Source organism: Pan troglodytes, chromosome 5 (assembly GCF_028858775.2).
Source record: "Pan troglodytes isolate AG18354 chromosome 5, NHGRI_mPanTro3-v2.0_pri, whole genome shotgun sequence".
In the NCBI taxonomy this organism is placed as follows: Eukaryota; Metazoa; Chordata; class Mammalia; order Primates; family Hominidae; genus Pan; species Pan troglodytes.
Genome location: NC_072403.2, coordinates 59,107,604 through 59,126,441, shown reverse-complemented (window position 1 = coordinate 59,126,441; position 18,838 = coordinate 59,107,604). Strand labels below are relative to the sequence as shown.

General features: G+C 42.9%; 1 protein-coding gene across 5 annotated transcripts in view; it reads left to right on the top strand.

Moving 5' to 3' along the window:
• ELOVL5 (ELOVL fatty acid elongase 5) overlaps positions 1–18,838 on the top strand; it is a 140,759-nt gene that overhangs the window by 81,868 nt on the left and 40,053 nt on the right. For 3 of the 5 annotated variants that reach the window (XR_002944140.3, XR_010157480.1, XR_002944139.3), the window contains exon 9: positions 3,809–3,978. The exons of 1 other annotated variant lie outside the window; for it this stretch is intronic. The gene's annotated coding sequence lies outside the window, so the exon portion shown is untranslated. Of the gene's footprint in view, positions 1–3,808; positions 4,103–18,838 lie in introns of those variants that run through there. One more of the 5 variants, XM_016954725.4, reaches the window with a different exon arrangement.

The following is an 18,838-nucleotide window of genomic DNA, read 5'->3' as shown; positions in this document are numbered from 1 at the left end:
GGCTGGGTTGAAATCCTACCTGTATGAACTTTTGGCAAGAAAACTTTGCCTTAGTTTTCTCTTCTGCCAAATAGGAGTAATGTTAGTTTCTATGTTACAGGGTCTTTGTAAGGATTAAATAAATGACTAATGGTACTGTATATATAAAGCCTTTGGAACCCCATCTAGCTCAGAGTAAAGTATAAGTGATAACTTACCTTCAGGATTGTAATCTCAACTCACCCCACTGGTCTCTGTCAGCTGTAAGCTATTGTTTCATTGTTATTTCCCTGGTTGGCTACTCTAGTAATCCTATCCAAAAAAAGGGAAGGAAGTTATTTCGTATGACATTTTCTTTGTTAAATCAGTGTTGAAAAGAAATCAGCAATTCTTAGGAGTCAAATGTTCACCGTCTATATTATTCCTGATTTTGCCAGAGTTTTACATTAAGTTCACCATTCTGGAGTTTTTAGAATCTACTTTGGAAAATAGGGCAGTGATTATCAGTATCTGGACTTCGTTCATTATTTCTCTGGAGTTCTGACAACAATTCTGTAGTCATATCCACAGGTTGTTTCAGCGACTGACATGTCTTTCATGAGAACTCGTTTAAAACAGATGTCTCCTGCTATCCCCTTATCACTCTTGGACTTCAAATCCTAACCAGGTTTTTCTTTACACTCTTTAATTTGGAAATGATTGTCCTCAGTGGAGCAGATGGAGCCAAATAGTGGTTGCTGTCAGTTTTTTGCTCTGCTCTTCAGCATTGCTTCATTGGCCATTAGTTCTTACTCCAGGCATAGATTTAAAACCTGCTTTTGTTATCCTTGACATTTTTGTAGTCCTTATCTTCTCTCTTTCTTCGGTATGTTTATGGCTCATGAAAAGAAAGTTCCTGGGCCAGTTTTTGCTATAGTTTGCAGAGGATGTCTGGATTCGACTCTTGATCAGATCAAGGAAGACTTCTGGGGTGGAAATTGTAGGAACAAGCAGTGCAGGATCCAGTGAATGGCTAATGTAGTGGTGACAGAGACCCAGTTGTAATGCTTCCCTTTCTCACATAATCAGGACTCTCCTGAACAGTACCTACCACCCTGTCTGTTGCCCCATTTATGTTACTCTGTTGGCCAGGCCTTTGCAGAATGTGACCTTGTTCACTGGGAGAGTGCTTGGTACAGAGGACTGAGCTAGGTGTATTGAGCAAACAGGGATCTGTGAGAAAACAACCGGCCCTCGCAGGAGCCTCTACTGAATTGGGATCAAACATACACACGTGTGCCTTCTGTGTAACATGGTTGTGGTGACTGCCGTAAATTGGTATAAACCAGCTACCATGAGAGTCCAGGGAGGGAGAACCCTTCTAGCAAGGGTGGGTAAGAAAAGCACTGTAAAGGAGTTGGCTTTTAATCTGAGCATTCAAAGACCATCTGGGTTTCAGTAGTTGGAGCCTGAAGGTGCTGGGAAGACAGCATTCCACATACAGGAACCAGTATGAGCAAATGCATAGAAGGCCCAGAGGGAGATGACACATTGCACTCGAGTGGATCTGTGGGTGAAACTGCTTGTTTTAAAAATGAGGTCAAGTGGGAAGAGAGTGGAATTTGTCTGTGTGTTCTCCTTGATGAAATGTGTAGAATGTTGTTCAGAGCTCCCAGAGGAAGTAGTGATTATGTGTAAAGGAACCATTCTGAGCAGAGCCTCCTGTCACTGGCCTGTGCCCTAGCCCTCCTGCTCCCATCACCAGCAGTGCCAGGGAGGAGCCAGAACATGATGATAACAAGAACCAGGACTCACATTAGTCTCAGTTATAAGCTGATGGAGTCTTCTGTCAGATAGGGCAGGTTCAAAGGGTACCTCAGACCTTTGCCAGAAAATTGCTCCTCACCAAAGAGATGGCATTTGAAATCTGAAAACGGGACCCCTGATGGGATGAGTCGGGATTGAAATCCCACATTGGCTCATAAACAAATATTTCTTAAGTGATTATGTCCACACATTCCTACTGGTGTTCTTTGTTCAAATAATGGGCATAGATGCAGGTTTCCCTTGGATGAATTTGACAATGTTTTAACCAAGCTACCACTTTTAAGCAAATTGTGTGCTTTCCCCTTGACAATGTTCCCAGTGAAACAGGTGCCTGTTTGTAGGAAAGCATCAGCACCAGGTTCCAACAACCTTGTGCCCTTCCCTGCTCCCTTTTTTTTTTTTTAAGATGGAGTCTCACTCTGTCACCCAGGTTGGAGTGCAGTGGCCCAATCTCGGCTCACTGCAAGCTCCACCTCCCGGGTTCACGCTGTTCTCCTGCCTCAGCCTCCCGAGTAGCTGGGACTACAGGCACCTGCCACCACGCCCAGCTAATTTTTTTTTTTTTTTTTTTTTTTTGTATTTTTAGTAGAGACAGGGTTTCACCATGTTTGCCAGGATGGTCTCAATCTCCTGACCTCGTGATCCGCCTGCCTCGGCCTCCCAAAGTGCTGGGATTACAGGTGTGAGCCACTGCGCCCAACACCCTGCTCCCTTATTAATTGCTGTGGCTCTCAGTCCTCCAGGAAGGCTACATGGTTAGGGGTTGACCAAGTCCCACCTGCCTGCTGCCTGTGCCATTCCTGCAGAGCTCCAGCCCTCTAGGTGTACTGGGTTAAGTGTATTTTAAAACCAAGGCCAGGGCTGGGTGTGGTGGCTCATGCCTGTAATCCCAGCAGTTTGGGAGGCCGAGGCAGGTGGATCACTTGAGGTCACAAGTTCGAAACCAGACTGGCCAACATGGTGAAACCCCGTCTCTACTAAAAATACAAAAATTAGCTGGGTATGGTGGTGCACACCTGTAATCCCAGCTACTCGGGAGGCTGAAGCAGGAGAATCACTTGAACCCAGGAAGAGGAGGTTGCAGTGAACTGAAATCACGCCACTGCACTCCAGCCTGCCTGAGCGACAGAGCAAGACTCTGTCTCAAAAAAACAACAACAAGGCCAAATGTCACCCCATGATCTTACAAGGGAACAGTCAGAATCCAAATCCTAAGCGCACAAAGCTACTTTCTTAAGGGCAATGGGAGAGGGAAATTGTGATGGCCCCAAGCTAGAACCTAAATTACACTTTTACTTTAGAACTGAGTATAGAAGGATACATATCCTAGGGCACAGATGGGACACCTCTGTCCATGCTAGAAGAATTCTATGTGTGTTTGGAGGTGGCATAGCATACCTGTTAGAAAGGCTTTGCTATTTACTACTGTGGGACCACAAGCAAGTTATCTCTTTTCTGAACCTCAGTTTCCTCAACTATAAAAAAGAGATACGGATGCTTAGCTAATATTGCTGGAATTGAATGCAGAAATGAAACAAAGCTTTTAGCACAGGGCTTTACCCTAACAGGCACTTACTGTTAAGAGTGGTTTATTACCAGGTAGGTAACTAAGCAAGGAAGATGTGTGTTAATCAATTTGGCATGAGATTTAAAATTTTATTACCCAACACATTATTTTCACTAAAGTATCCTTGGTTAAAACTCAGTTAATACTAGCATTTAATAAGATAACTCAAATTTCTCCAAAAAAATTGGACAAATTGGATTTCTTCAATTCAGTTGACTTACAAAATGGTTTTAATATGAGAATTGTCTAGTCATAAGTTGTCACTCAAGAACAAAAATTATCTGTTCTGGCACTAACTGGCATGTGATTCTGGTGAGGCACATCATGACTCTGGGTCTCCTCTACAAACGAGGGGGTTGTGGGAGTGCCCTGGTTCCTTCCATCTTGAACATTCTGTGATTCCAAAGTAGCACTCCAGCATAGCCGTGATTTACTTCTAGTTCCTTTCCTTTTCAGGACATTGACATAAAGTAGAACTTGCTTCCAATACGTCTTAAAGGTTAAATGTTACACACAGCGTACAGTCAATGCAAGGAGGCCTGCACACAGTGAACTTCTGTCTAGGACTGCGGCCGGTAAGACCTTCCTGTGTGGACCGCAGCACTGCTCGGGAAAGCTGCCTGCAGGTGAATAAGTGAATGTGAAATTAAGCGAGAATCTCTGCAACCGTATTCACTATATCACCCTTTCATTTGGCCTCTTTTGCATTATTTCCTAATGTTTGGAGAATACATTTGAGAAAGAATGTTACATATTTTTTTACAACTCATTTTACATTTACCTCAATTGGGGAAAAAATTGATGGGAGGTGATTTAAATGTGTTTCTTTATGGAATGAGATCAAGGGATTAAACAGCCTCCCAAGTGTCCACACTGGCCCAGGATCCAAGTGAGAATAGACTGTGTCCCAGGACCTGTGGTGGGACTTGAAGTTTCTGAAGAAGTTGAGGTAGGAATAGAGTAGATGAAAGTATAAAATTTGGATAGAAGGGAAAAAATGAAAAGTTGATGAAATAACTGTACCAGAGAAGGAGTACTTTTCTAGAGATAGCAGTTTTTCTCATGATCTGAATTAAATAGCATGGTGTTCTCAGTGGCCTTCCAAATTACTGAGACTCACTAGCAGGCTCACCAGGATTCACTGCTAGCTCAGAAGGTGTTCTAGAAAGCAGTTTCCAGAAGGTGTTTTAGAAAGAAGTCAGATGCAGAGCACCTCTCAAGCGTGAGACGCCAAGGTGCCTTCCTCCCAGTGTCTAGGTATTGGCAGCTCTCTTCCCCGTTTTGCAGATGAGAAAGTTGAAATCCAGAGAGGATAAATGACCTGCCCAAGGTAAGTTTGACACCAGAGTTCAAATGGGCTTTCCTGGTCCAAAGCTGATGCCAGGCATTGGAGCTCACTAGGCAGGGAGACAGTACAGAAAGCGGTCCCTCAGACCCGCCCCTCTAGACACAATTACAGCTACAGGGACTCACATTGTCCTGGTTAACCAGGACAATGTGACATTTCTAACCAGGACAATAGTCTGTCTATGGTGACATCAATGTGATTGTAAATTATTTATAAAGTCCACATTATCTAGTGAGGATGTTCCGCTCACGGATTAGCGAAGAGACATAGGGAAAATCCTTCAAATACTATTTCATTCATTCTGTGATGCCATTGAGCAAAAGAAACTGCCAAGTCATAAAAGTAATTACCAAGTAATACCTATAAATCTAATAAACTTGGCCAGGCACAGTGGCTCACACCTGTAATCCCAGCACTTTCGGAGGCCAGGGCAGGTGAATCACCTGAGGTCAGGAGTTCAAGACCAGCCTGACCAACGTGGTGAAACCCCGCCTCTACTAAAAATACAAAAATTAGCTGGGCGTGGTGACGGGAGCCTGTAATCCCAGCTACTTGGGAGGCTGATGCAAGAGAATTGCTTGAACCTGGGAGGCAGAGGTTGCAATGAGCCGAGATGGCGCCACCGCCCTCCGGCCTGGGTGACAAAGTGAGACGTCATCTAAAAAAAATAATAATTAATAAACTTTTTTGAGATAACACATTACATGTTTGTAATTCTGTATTTAAAAACTGAGTAGTATCATGTTTATACAACTATGTAGCACTTTTTAAATAATACAGTGAAGCTTCTGAGATTAAGCTCCTGCCAGACATTAAAGACAGTTCAAAATCATTTTCGCCATGGTTAGGTCTACAGAATCTCAGAAGCATGCTGCTCTCCCCAACCCCTGCTTGCAATCCTGCAGCATTCACCGAGGGCCTACGCAGCTCCAGGCATCTTGCCAGTGCTGGGGAAACAACAAATGAAAAGATAACCTCATTTTGGGTGAAGGACAAAGACAATTACAAATTATAGGAAGTATGCTGACGGCAACAATCAGAATTCTGATGTGAGAATAATCTCTTAGGTACTTGTAAAGATAATTTGGAGGCACGTCAAAAGATACTGGAGTTTTACCTATGTGGTTAAATGGGTAGTTCCTATTGTCTCAACCAAATAAGATATTCCTGGAAGTTTCACATCTCTAAAAAATTATCTGGAAGCTTCTGATTATCTGAAGCTTCTGTTCTCCACCTAAATGATAGTCCGCCATTCATGAGTCAGGCCTACGCTTGGCCCTAACAATTCTGTGAGCACTCAGAGACTTAGCAATTCCCACTGTCTTCAGCTGCATTGTCCCTGTGTGATGGGCAACTGATGACTTTTCAGTTTAGTCCTGAATCGCAGTGTGATCTCTTTGAAAGTTACAAGGATCCAAATGTGAGTGAAATGCACAGAATGGTAGTACATGCCAACGGTAACTGAGGACAGATGGATCAATGGATGATTTTCATGTATGACAATGGCAGATGCACAATGACAGGTATGGACAAGTACCTCATGTCCTGCCTGGCAGCTGGCGAAGTTCCTTTATAAGGATAAGACAAATCTCCATTCAGAAAGTCTAAAAGTGGGGCTGTGTGTTATAATCTCACTTCATCCTGGAAGATAGAGTGTATATTCTAAACAACCCACTTGATTCCAAGACACTTGAGGGCAGGAATTGTCTCATTTGTCTCTGCATCCCTGGAGTGTGCCCAGCACTGAATACATAGCAGATGTTCAATAAATGTTTTGATGAATGAATGGGAGTATTTGGGAAATATTAGTGTGGTGCATAACGGGGAAAACAAGCTTTCCAGCTGTATCAGTCCATTTGCACACTGCTGTAAAGATACTACGCAAGACTGGGTAATTTATAAACAAAAGAGGTTTAATTGACTCAGTTCTGCATGGCTGTGGAGGCCTCAGGAAGCTTACAATCATGGCAGAAGGGGAAGTAGGCATGTCTTACATGGCAGCAGACGAGAGCGTGTGAAGGAAGTGAAGGGGGAAGGGCCTCTTATGAAACCATCAGATCTCGTGAGAAGTTACTATCATGAGAACAGCATGGAGGAAACCAACCCCATGATCCAATCGCCTCCCACCAGGTCCCACCCTCAACACATGGGGGATTATGGGGATTACAATTCAAGATGAGATTCTGGTGGGAACACAGAGCCAAACCATATCACCAGCCAATTAGATCAGAGATGAAATCCTGCCATCACTCAATAACCATGTGCCCTTGTTAAGCTACCTAACCTCCTAAACCTCAGCATGGTTCTAGGATTCAAGAAAATAGATACAGACCATATGGTCTCCAGGGGGGTCTCTTAGAATTATGATCCCCACGCAACAGTTAATGGTCACATGAGGCCATAAAAACCTGCTGGTGGCACAGTGGGAATAACATTCTGTTAAAAATCCCATCAGCTTCTAGTGGACCCAGAGTGCCAGAACAGCTCATCTGAATCATAAAGCCTCCAGGAGGGTGGGTCTTGCAGCCACAGGGACCTTATCACAGGACCCACAGCTTCTCCCCAGAATCCCTAATTAAATGCTTCCAGTTCCCTGGCAATCTAAGGTTGTAGCTGCTGGGATCAGGGACTGCAAAAGTCTAATGAATCAGCTCTTCGGATGGAGCAGGACCAAGGCCCCCTTGAGGTCACTAGCTTGCCTGTGTCTGGGAGCCACCTCTAGGCAGTTGCTTCACGGAGAATAAAATCCTATGCCTTTCCATGGCCTACAGGCTCCTGGAGCTGGCCCTGACCCCTCTCACATGTCCTCATCCTCTTCCTTGCTCACCACATTCAGCTGCCCTCACCTCTTGCCTGGTTCTCTAGAGGAGCCACTTCCATCTCAAGGCCTTTGTTCTCACCTCCAGATGTTTATTTGCATGGCTTGTCCCTGCACTTAAATGCCACCTTCCCAGAGAGGCCTCCCCAACTACCAGATCTAAAATATCATTCCTCACATCCCTCCCCACACACACCTCTCTTTGACTTGGCTTTATTTTTCTCTGTAGTATTTCCATTGTGTTGTATCTATATTTATTTGTCTCCCTTGAAATCAAGGGCTTTTTCTTTTGCCTGCCACATAGGAGAGTCTCAAATATTAGAATAAATGAATTTGTGAATGAATGAACGTGAGATGATTAACGTTGATGTTGCCCAAACCCTCCCTTGTGGGAGCTGTAACCTTATCTCACATGTGAAGGGCACTGTGTTTTTAATAGCCCTGAGGTTGTCAATAGGACATCTTAATCATCTCAGAAAAGTGGACCCAGACATATTTCGGAACAGAGCATATCATGGTGAACCATCAAATCCCACCAATGTTAAGAATTAATGAGCTTTCTGTTCTCCTATGAAGTTAATGTATAAATTTGCTGCTCTGTACCTTTCACATGTAGAACTGAAGACAAAAATAATTGTGAAGGTGAAGGATGGCGTTGGAAACTATTTTTAGAACCCTGCAACAACTGAGATTTTTTTTAAAGGCACTCAGTCTAACCTTATTTGATTTTATGACCTCTCTTAACTGTTCCTCAGATTATAGCTTGGGACTAATAATCACCACAGTTTTTCTAGTTGTTATTAGAACTAACAAAAAGCTCCTAATAAGGGAATGGAGAGATAGTAGCTCAGTCCAGTGAAGAAATGAAAGAAATCCATAAGTCACAATACTGGGAATAATCCCTAAGCGTATTACCCTCCCCACGAGGTCAACGCTAGCAGGGTTGTGGGGATGTACCCACAGGTAACACAGTGCAATGATTTGCCAAAGAGCTTTATGGGCATGACTCCAGATACTGTGATAAGGATCCCTCATCGACTGCCCTGAGAAATAAGTTTTCAGGCACTGAGCAGAGACAGAAAACATCCATCAGCAGCTGGTGAGACCTGGGAGGTAGGTTCCAAGGTGATGAGTAGGGCAAAAACAAAGAATTGCAGCTGAAGGCAGTGGCAGGATGGAAAGCTGGGGCTACAGGGATGATAGTGCAAGAGCCAAGTTAGCGGAAATAGAACTAAGAGTACGGGGGAGCAAATGACCTTTACAGAAGAGACATTTGAAATCAGTGGCCTTGTTCTTTTCCCTTCTCCAACAGACAAAAATCAAACTAATGTCTATTAACTATCTCTGTTTTTTACCCAGTTTTTATTTTTCTCCTAGCAAGATCTAGACAAATCACTGAGTGGAAACAACACTAAGTTTTTATAAGACCAAGGATGGTCATTGCAGGGTGGTTCTTTGGTTTTTTTTTTTTTCTTTGTTTTGTTTGTTGGTTTTTTGTTTTGAGATGGAGTCTTGCTCCGTGGCCCAGGCTGGAGTGTAGTAGTACAATCTCAGCTCACTGCAACCTCCGTCTCCCAGGTTCAAGTGATTCTCCTGCCTCAGCCTCCCGAGTAGCTGGAATTACAGGCATGTGCCACCATGCCTGGCTAATTTTTGTATTTTTAGTAGAGATGGGGTTTCACCATGTTGGCCAGGCCGATCTCAAGCTCCCAACCTCAAGTGATCTGCCCATCTCAAGCCTCCCAAAGTGCTGGGATTACAGGTGTGAGCCACCGTACCCAGCCTGTAGTGTTATTTATAATAATAAAAAAATGGGTAATAATCTCAAAGTACCAATACGTTATGTGCAGTAGGATGTATCATTCATAGGTTAGACAGTATGCTCTGATCAAACATATTTTGGAAAAAATTTAACAACGTTAGAAAATGGTCATGGAAATATCATTAAATAAAAAAGTAAGTTATCAACCATTTTATAGCACATTTCTTCCAATTTGTTAAACTACATTTACATGTGTATGAAAAAGATTGGAGGAATACGTATCAAAATGTCAACAGCAATTATATCTGGGTGGGTGAATTATAGGTGATTTTTATTTTTCCCTTCGTGGCTTTCTAACTTTTTTAAAGTTACTGCAATAAACATTTATTGTTTGTATAATGGGAAGGTCATTAAATTTTTTTGAAAGAATCAGCCCATCACCTAGTGATTCAATCTATTTGAAATAAACACTTTTTTAAATAAACAAATGAGAGCAAAGCTCTTTCTACTGTAGATACTGCTCTTGGTTTCTATAGAAAAAGAACATTTTGATTTTAGAGGGAGGCATGAAGCCGTGCAATCTTGCTCAAATCATTAAATATTTTTCAAACAAATAAACAACCCCTAGTGTGTTAGAAAAGACAAATAAGAGGTCCAAATTTATGCTCTGCCACTTACTACTCTGGAAACCTGAGGCAAGTCAGTTCTCTCAGTCACTTCCCCTATCTGTAAGATGGAGAGCATGGTCACTCTTCTGTTTAGCTAAAAGATTATTATTAGGTCTGGGCACAGTGGCTCATGCCTGTAATCCCAGCACTTTGGGAGGCTGAAGTAGGTGGATTACTTGAGGTCAGGAATTTAAGACCAGCCTGGGCAACGTGGCGAAACCCTGTCTCTACAAAAAAAACACAAAAATTAGCCAGGTGTGATAGCACTTGCCTGTGGTCCCAGGTACTTGGGAGGCTGAGGTGGGAGGATCACCTGAGCCTGAGAGGCGGAGGTTGCAGTGAGCCAAGATCCACCACTGCACTTCCAGCCTGGACTACAGAGTGAGACCCTGTCTCAAAAAAAAAAAAAAAAAGATTTTTATTAGGTATGAAAAATCCCACATTGCATGAAAAGTAAGGTAGAGAAACTCTCCCATAGAAATACAGTCAAGACTCTTCTGTTGACATAGAATATATTTTAATAGAAGGCCAGAGAGGAGGCTGGTTCAGAAAGATAAATCCCTGCAAAGAGTGAATTGCCAGAGATGAGCACTGAGTCACCCATGATCAACTGAGGCAAAAGGCAGAGGAGGCAGGAAACATTAGATGGGAGCCCACTGAGGTCTGCAGCAGGGATGCAAGTTCAGCCTTTTCCAAAACAGTGTGGGCTTTATAGCTAACTGTTTTGACTACTCTGCCATCTGGCAGTATCAGTTCCCAGCCAGCCTGGTTCCCAATGAATTCCCTTCCATGAGAGCTTCTTAGCCATCTCACCACAGAGAATGGGAGAATTGGATTTCATTTCTACTCAGCAAACACTCTCACTCTCAGGGTCACAGGTAGGCAAACTAGCCAAGCTGCCAGCACTTGGCCAGCACTGTCAAATTTCCCTTTTTCATTATTTTCTCATCTTCACCTAATCTATACTATATGCAGTCTAGTAGTCACTTACCTTCTAGTAAGAATTTGAGTACCTAAGTCTTTTCTCCCAGTAACATTTTAAGCTCATTTATTAACGTTTTGTGAAATGGTGTTAGGAAAACTGAAGAAAATGTGAATGGGGTGGAGGGAGAGAAGGGAGGTCAGGTGGAGTTAGAGGGGATGTCACTCTTTTTCTCCCAGGGCAGGGGCACCTACTCTCTCCTATCATAAAGTCTGTTCTTAATGTCAGTGGAGACTGCTTTGGGAAATACAGTACTATATTGGAATATTCATGGAAATGAACACTTTGTAGTACTGAGAGAGCTTTCTTTAAAACTCCAAAGATCAGAATAAAATGCAAACTCTTCACACTTGCCTGGAGCCCCACAAGATCTGGCCCCTGCCCACCTCCACTGGGTCATCTTTACCACCCCCAAACCCCCACCTTTCCCCATCCCCATTCCCTCTATTTCAGCCACACAGGGTTTCTTCCTGAGCAAACTAGGATCATTTCTGCCTGGAAAACTTTGCACTTACTGTTATCTCCTGGGATACAACCTCACCTCATTCATGGGGGCCTCATGGGAGTAGAGAGAGTTATGTGATAAAATTCAAGACGTCTAGTTAAATTTGAATTTCAGATAAATGAGTAATATTTTTGCACATGTATGTCCCAAATATTGCATGGGACATATTGATACTAAAAAAAAAATTGTCATGGCCAACAAACATGAAAAAATGCTCAACATCACTAATTATCAGGGAAATACAAGTCAAAACCACAAGGGAATACTACTACCTTACTCCTACAAGAATGGCCATAAACAAAAAATCAAAAAATAATAGACATTGGCATGGATGTGGTATAAAGGGAACACTTTTACACTGTTGGTGAGAATGTAAGCTAGTACAACCACTATGGAAAACAGCGTGAAGATTCCTTAAAGAACCAAAAGTAGAACTACCATTTGATCCAGCAGTCCCACTACTAGGTATCCCAGAGGAAAAGAAATCATTATACAAAAAAGACACTTGTGCACGCATGTTTATAGTAGCAAAATTCGCAATTGCAAAAATATAGAACCAGCCCAAATGCCCATCAATCAATGAGTGGATAAAGAAAATGTGGTATATAGGGGGCCGGGTGCAGTGGCTCAACCCTGTAATCCCAGCACTTTGGGAGGCCAAGGCAGGTGGATCACTTGAGGTCAGGAGTTCAAGACCAGCCTGGCCAACATGGTGAAACCCCATCTGTACTAAAAATACAAAAATTAGCCGGCCTGGTGGCAGGCGCCTATAGTCCCAGCTACTCAGGAGGCTGAGGCAGAAGAGTGGCTTGAACCCAGCAGGCAGAGGTTGCAGTGAGCCGAGATGGCGCCACTGTACTTACTCCAGCCTAGGCAACAGAGCAAGACTCCATCTCAAAAAAAAAAAGAAAAAAAAGAAAACGTTGAGATTATATATATATATATATATATATATATATATATATATTTTATATACACATACACCATGGAATACTATTCAGCAATAAAAAGGAATGGAATAATGTCATTCACAGCAACCTGGATGGAATTGGACACCATTAGTCTAAGTGAAGTATCTCAGGAATGGAAAACCAAACATCGTACATTCTCACTTATAAGTGGGAACTAATCTATGAGGAGGTAAAGGCATAAGGATGATACAATGGACTTTGGGGACCCTGGGGGAAGGGTGGGAGGGGGTGAGGGATAAAAGACTACACATTGGGTACAGTGTACACTGCTTGGGTGATGGGTGCACCAAAATCTCAGAAATCACCACTAAAGAACTTACCCATGTAACCAACCACCACCTGTTCCCCAAAACCTATTGAAATAAAGAAAAGAAAAAGAAAGAAAAAGCATTTGTCATCTATCTAAAACTCAAAGTTACCTGGTGTCCTGTATTTTTATTTGCTAACTCAGGCAGCCATACATAAGAACCTTTCCTAACCCCCTCATCCAGCTCCATTACCCTCTCATCTCCTTTCCCTGTTTTACTTTTTTTCAAAACACTTACAACCTCCTGAAATTATTTGTTTGTTGTTAGCCTCACCTACTAGCCTGAGAGAAAGGTCCATGCAGACAGAGATTTTATCTTTTTCCTGGCTCTTTGATACCTGGAACATAGTAAATACAATGTTATATGAATGAATGAATGAACGAATGAATGAGTGAATGAGTTTTATACACACATTTGCTTTTCTTGAATCTTTTGCTTGAGGGAAAAAGCAAATAGCTTTCCATATGAGCTTTTGTTCAAGGTTTTCTGCTCTTCATCTCCTTAGCTTCATGGTCTGCTTCATCAGGCGCTGGATACCTTGCTAATGACTTCTGCCTGCCTTTCTGGCAATGCCTGTCCTGCTGGGACCCTAACTTTCCTGACACTTTCCTCAACACTCCCTGCCCTACCACAGGTTTCACCTCTCTTCCCCATCTTCTCTGTTGCCTGGAATTGCACACTGACACACTACTTTTGCTTTAAGACTTTCAATGTGAGGGCTTGCAGAAGATAACAGTTTGTCCATTCTCCATGATGCAACTGAATTTATCAGATTATTTCCTGGGAGCAGGTTTTGGTTTGGAGAAATAAGAGAGGAGGAAAGCTCCCCAGGGCCCAGTGATTGCATAAAGTTAACTTTGGACAGAAAGAAAGGGTTCAGACACATGAAATTAGAGGTGAACTTCCATTTTGTCTACGCTGGCACTTTCAGTCTGCACCAACTCTCTTCAGCCCTGGCCGCATTAAGGATTATCTGCAACCCTGTCTCTATCCTTTCCCTTCACCGTCGGCCTTCAAGAGAATGCTCCTGATCATGGCTTCAAACCTCTATTTGCAGTGGTTGGTTAGCACACTACAGAGGCATCTTTGCAAGAGAGGTTAGAATAGCATCTCTTTACTGCTCTGGAAACCCAGGTGCAGAGAGAACAAGTGACCCAAGGTCAGTCTCAGGTTCCAGCTTGGGACTCAAGGTTCCTTCCCAACAGTCTCCCAGGCACTAACTAGAACACTAAATAAATGTCAAGTGATAAAGCATTGCAGTGGCTGAAAAATGAAGCTTGCATTCCTGTAACCCACTAAATTGTTCATATAGAGCCTCCTGATTGATTTTGGTTTTCTTTGTGTGCAACTTTGAATCCCTGTCTCATATTTGGGTCAGAGCAATGGGAGGGACACATGACTTGCTTTAAAATTAGCCTCAAAACTCATTGTATAACAGCTCTCGTTTTCACTAAATGGAATGATTTCTTGAGAAGACAAGCACAGCATTTGTAATAAGCCTGCATAGTTGAGTCGCCATGGAGAAAATTGTTTACAGTCACCAAAACACTCAATGTTTCCACCTGTAAAATGGGGTGTAGATTTAGTTTGAAAGAAAAGAAATAAAGGATAACAAAATAAAAGTAACCACCTCATCCAGAACCCCCATACACACACACTTACACAAAAACACACACACAGTCTTTGGGCTGGCCAGCAGATAGAGAACAATCTCTTCTAGTCCCCAATAGACTGGACAAAGATAGACAAGGAAAGAAATCCTGTCTAAGTCATACTATTACCAGAGTCTAGACTTCATGTTCTGATAGTTTAATGAGCTCAGAGAACATATTTTAAGTCTTAAGAAAACAAACTTATTTCTGACTAAAGGTTTCTCCTGGGAGAAGAAACTAACAAAAAATCATTCTGATTGCTGTCCTTCTCCAAAGACCATTTCCCAAGATTTCTGATTCATTTGGCAACATCTGCAAATAAACCCAAATGACCCAGAGGCGAAATAGCTGCAAAGAACTGTATGTGACTAAGCATGGCTAAAATGTTTCTTTATAGCAAGGAAAGTTTTCCCTTAGTCTTCTGAGTTAGATAAATGGTTGATTATAATTTATGTATCACTTCTGAGGGGTGGTACAGAGCTGAAGGTTGAGGGGGCGAGTGCTAAAATATTTGAACCACCGTTTAAGTAGGGGGCCAAAGAACACAGAACTATCAACCCGGAACCACCAAGAATAGGGCTTGTCTATAACAGCTCCACATGTGACCAAGCAGCGAGGCTTCAGCCTGTGCTTCAAGTAGGTCTTACCGTCACACAGATCTAGGTTCAGATCCCAGCTCAGCCACTTGCTAGCCATGTGGCCTCAGGCAAGCTGCTTGCTCCGTTTGAACCTCAATTTCCTCATCTGTAAATTGGGGTAAATAATCACGCCAATCTTATGAGGCTGTTGTGAGATTCAAATGAGATAATGCTTGTAAAAGGGGCTTCACAGAGGGCCTGGCACATGGTTATTAGTCACTGTTAAATGACATGGTAAATGCTCATGGTTATTAGTCACTGTTATCATCAGCCCTAGTTGCCTGTGGCTGCAGTAACAAATTGCCACAAACTTGGTGCTTAAAACAACAGATATCTATTATTTCACAGTCCCAGAGGCCAGAAATCCAATATCAAGCTATGGGCAGGGCCTATTCCCTCTGAAGGCTATAACTTGACTCTCATTCTCGGCCTGTGGCTGCATCACTCCAGTCTCTGCCCCTGTAATCATATGGCCTTCTCCTCTTCTCCGACTCCCCTCTGTCTCTTATAAAATCACTTGTCATTGAATTAGGGCCCACACAGATAATCCCACATGAGCTTATCTCAAGATTCCTAATTTAACACATCTGTAAAGACTCTTTTTCCAAAAAAAGGTGGTATTTATAAGTTCCAGGGATTCGAATGTGGACATTCTAATGGGAGACACCATTCAATCCACTACAGTAATATTTGTATGGTTATTTAGCAAGGGGTGCAGCATTGGCCTTCAAGGACTAGGGTAGGGGGTCCTGGACCCTCACTTTAGAAGGTCCTCGGTCACTTCACATTCACCATTGGCTCAGTGCAACTTGTAACCCTGAACACCAGTCATGACTAACATCATTTAGGTGCCAGGGGACCTCTAAATCTTCTGCCCCGTGTTCTCCAAACAAAAGGTAATGACATCCAGAGCTGTGATGGTTTGTAGGTTGTACTTCTGCTGGCATCAGACACAGACACTGCCTTGGGGAGTGAGGAGAGCTGGGGTAACAGGAGCTCCTTGGTAAGAGGAAAGACAGCTCTCCAAAATCTTCCTCTCAGCCTGAATGCAAGAGTCTTGTTTCCCTTCATGTTCCAATTTAAGATTCTGGAGTTACTCATCAATTAGCACAATATTCACAACAGTTCATGTTAGTCTTTAGTCTTTTTTTTTTTTTTTTTTTTTTTGAGACGGAGTCTCACTCTGTCACCCAGGCTGGAGTACAATGGCACGATCTTGGCTCACTGCAACCTCCACCTCTTGGGTTCAAGTGATTCTCCAGCCTCAGCCTCCTGAGTAGCTGGGACCACAGGTGCATGCCACCATGCCTGGCTAATTTTTGTATTTTTAGTAGAGACGGGGTTTCACTACGTTGGCCAGGCTGGTCTCAAACTCCTGACCTCATGATCCGCCTCCCAAAGTGCTGGGATTACAGGCGTGAGCCACCGTGCCCAGCCTTCATGTTAGTCTTAAAGGTGTGTATATGCAGGTCTGCACATGTAAGCATGAAACGTGATAGCAACCCTTTACAAAACTATATAGGTATAGATTTTTAAGACATTATTATAAGAAATCTTGAAAATCATTATGTAAGTGATAGTAATTTATGGGATGAAATTAAACTATTTTGTGATAGTCCCTGTGATAATGGCAATATGCCATATGCAACCCAATTATAATGACTGACATAAAATTCATGATTCATTTCCAAATGGAAGGGTTGCTTTAAGAATTTTAATGACAATTGCAATTGCTACTGCCTCTGCCGAGCAGTTTCTCTAAATGGAAACTTGAAAAAATGAAAAGAAAAACTAAGATTCAAGAAAGGTAATCTAATTAGGTATTACTGTCAATAGAACACAAATTATGTGAAAATATTGATTATAACAACATAATTGTAATTTTCCTGAAATGAAAGCAAGAAACATTAATTTTATGGATAAATATATAATGCATGAATTGTATATGTCTTTAGTATGCATTCACACATGTCAGCCCATTAACAGAACACCTACAGGCATGTAATAATGAAGTCCAGTTATTTCTTCTTGTTTTTGCCAACTTTCAGTCATATAAAAACCGTAAATTTCACTTTTCCCCCATTTTCTTGCTATGAAAGTATATTTGACAAAGTACAAAGATGGAAGAAAGTTTATTTAAATATTAGACATTTGCTGGGCGTGGTGGCTAATCCTTGTAATCCCAGCATTTTGGGAGGCCAAGATGAGAGGATTGTTGGAACCCAAGAGGTTGAGGCTGCAGTGAGCTGTGATTGCGCCGCTGCACTCCAGCCTGGGTGACAGAGCAAGACCCTGTCTCAAAAGAAACAAAATTAGACAGTTGTTGTGTAGGTCTCCATTCACACTCTCACCCTCTGCAACTCTGCAATGTTAGGGTTAGTCTGACCCTATGGTTCAAAGTCTCCATCTATAACGTGGACACATCCGCACTTAATGGGCATTTTCTTGACTTAGAATCTTTCTCTGTCCTTTGGCTGCATGATACCTTCCTTGCCCTTGTAGAAAGAGGGCTAACATGTCTAGTCTTCCAAGGTCATCAAAGGAAGACTTTTCTACAACATCCAGTGCATAGGAATTTATGCAGCAGATCATGATTTACTTTATAGAACACATCCCCTGAACTAGATGCAGTTAATAGCCTTGGGCCATTAGTGTTTGAACCTTAGAAGGAATTTTAGAGGTCTGCCCTCACTTGCAAAAGTGCAGTGCTCTTGTTGATCACCTAGGTCCTAAATTTATCAATGAATAGGCTCATCAGGCCAGATGCACAGAAGCGACCTTGCACAGTCTCTCCTAGCTGTCCATTTTGCTTTTTTCTCCTTTAGAATATTCTTAAGCCACCTTACACTCATTCCTACAGAATCAATTGCCTTTGTTTCTCACCATGTGTCATACTAAAATTCTAATCCTGCTGGTAAGAAAGTTTAGTACCCCTCAGAGCTCGGAGGCCCCATATGTCATGTCTGCCCCTCAAGGTTTACATGAGTAAGCCTCTGCCTCACAGGCTATATAAGATGTAGTGTGCATGGTGGAGGCTTGCTCCCATAGGAACTCTGCAGGTACTCACTATGGGGGCGCTGACACGCAGCTCTGCGCTCCCAGCTAGGGTTGGAGATAAGGTGCCATCCACTCTCCTAGCCTAGCCCCACTCCTGATCCTCCCTGAGGGGACATTCTTTCCTAATTCATCCAGCCAGAGATGCACCTTTTCTAATTCTCCTAAGGGCACTTGTAAAGGCTGGAGGTGGCACTACTTGCATCCAAGTCTCTCCACCATCCTCGTTTCCTCCCTCCTGTACAAATCAGGGGTCAGGAGGACAGACAGTGAACCTAGATGAAGTGAAACAACCATGTAAGATAATAGGTTCCAAGCTGTTTATATTGCAAGCAAGCATATCCCCTGCCCAGGTGAATTGCCTTTTGAAACCTGTGCTTGCATAACAAATGGAAAACAACCAGAGTGCAACCCCTGAACGAATTAGACTTGAGCTCTTCTGACCTGGATCCTGCCCTGGCCAAGTTACAGGCCAGTATGCAAACCAGCTGGATGCTCTTGGTGGCTCCCAGCCAGCCCACCAGCTCCAGCAACAGGCCCCTTACAAGGTTCCCTCGGTTTTTGTGTCCTTGCAGCCTCAAAGACTCTCTCCGGGCTTGCAGGCTCCCCCTTTTTGGTGTGTTGTGTCCCCTTACCTATTCTTTCAGTGTATACCAGTGGTTCCCAACTGGGGTGATTTTTGTCTCCTCCCCCTGGGGACATTTGACAAGGCCTGGAGACATTTTTTGTTGTCACATCCTGGGGAAGGGTGCCACTGCATCAGATGGGTGGAGTCCAGGG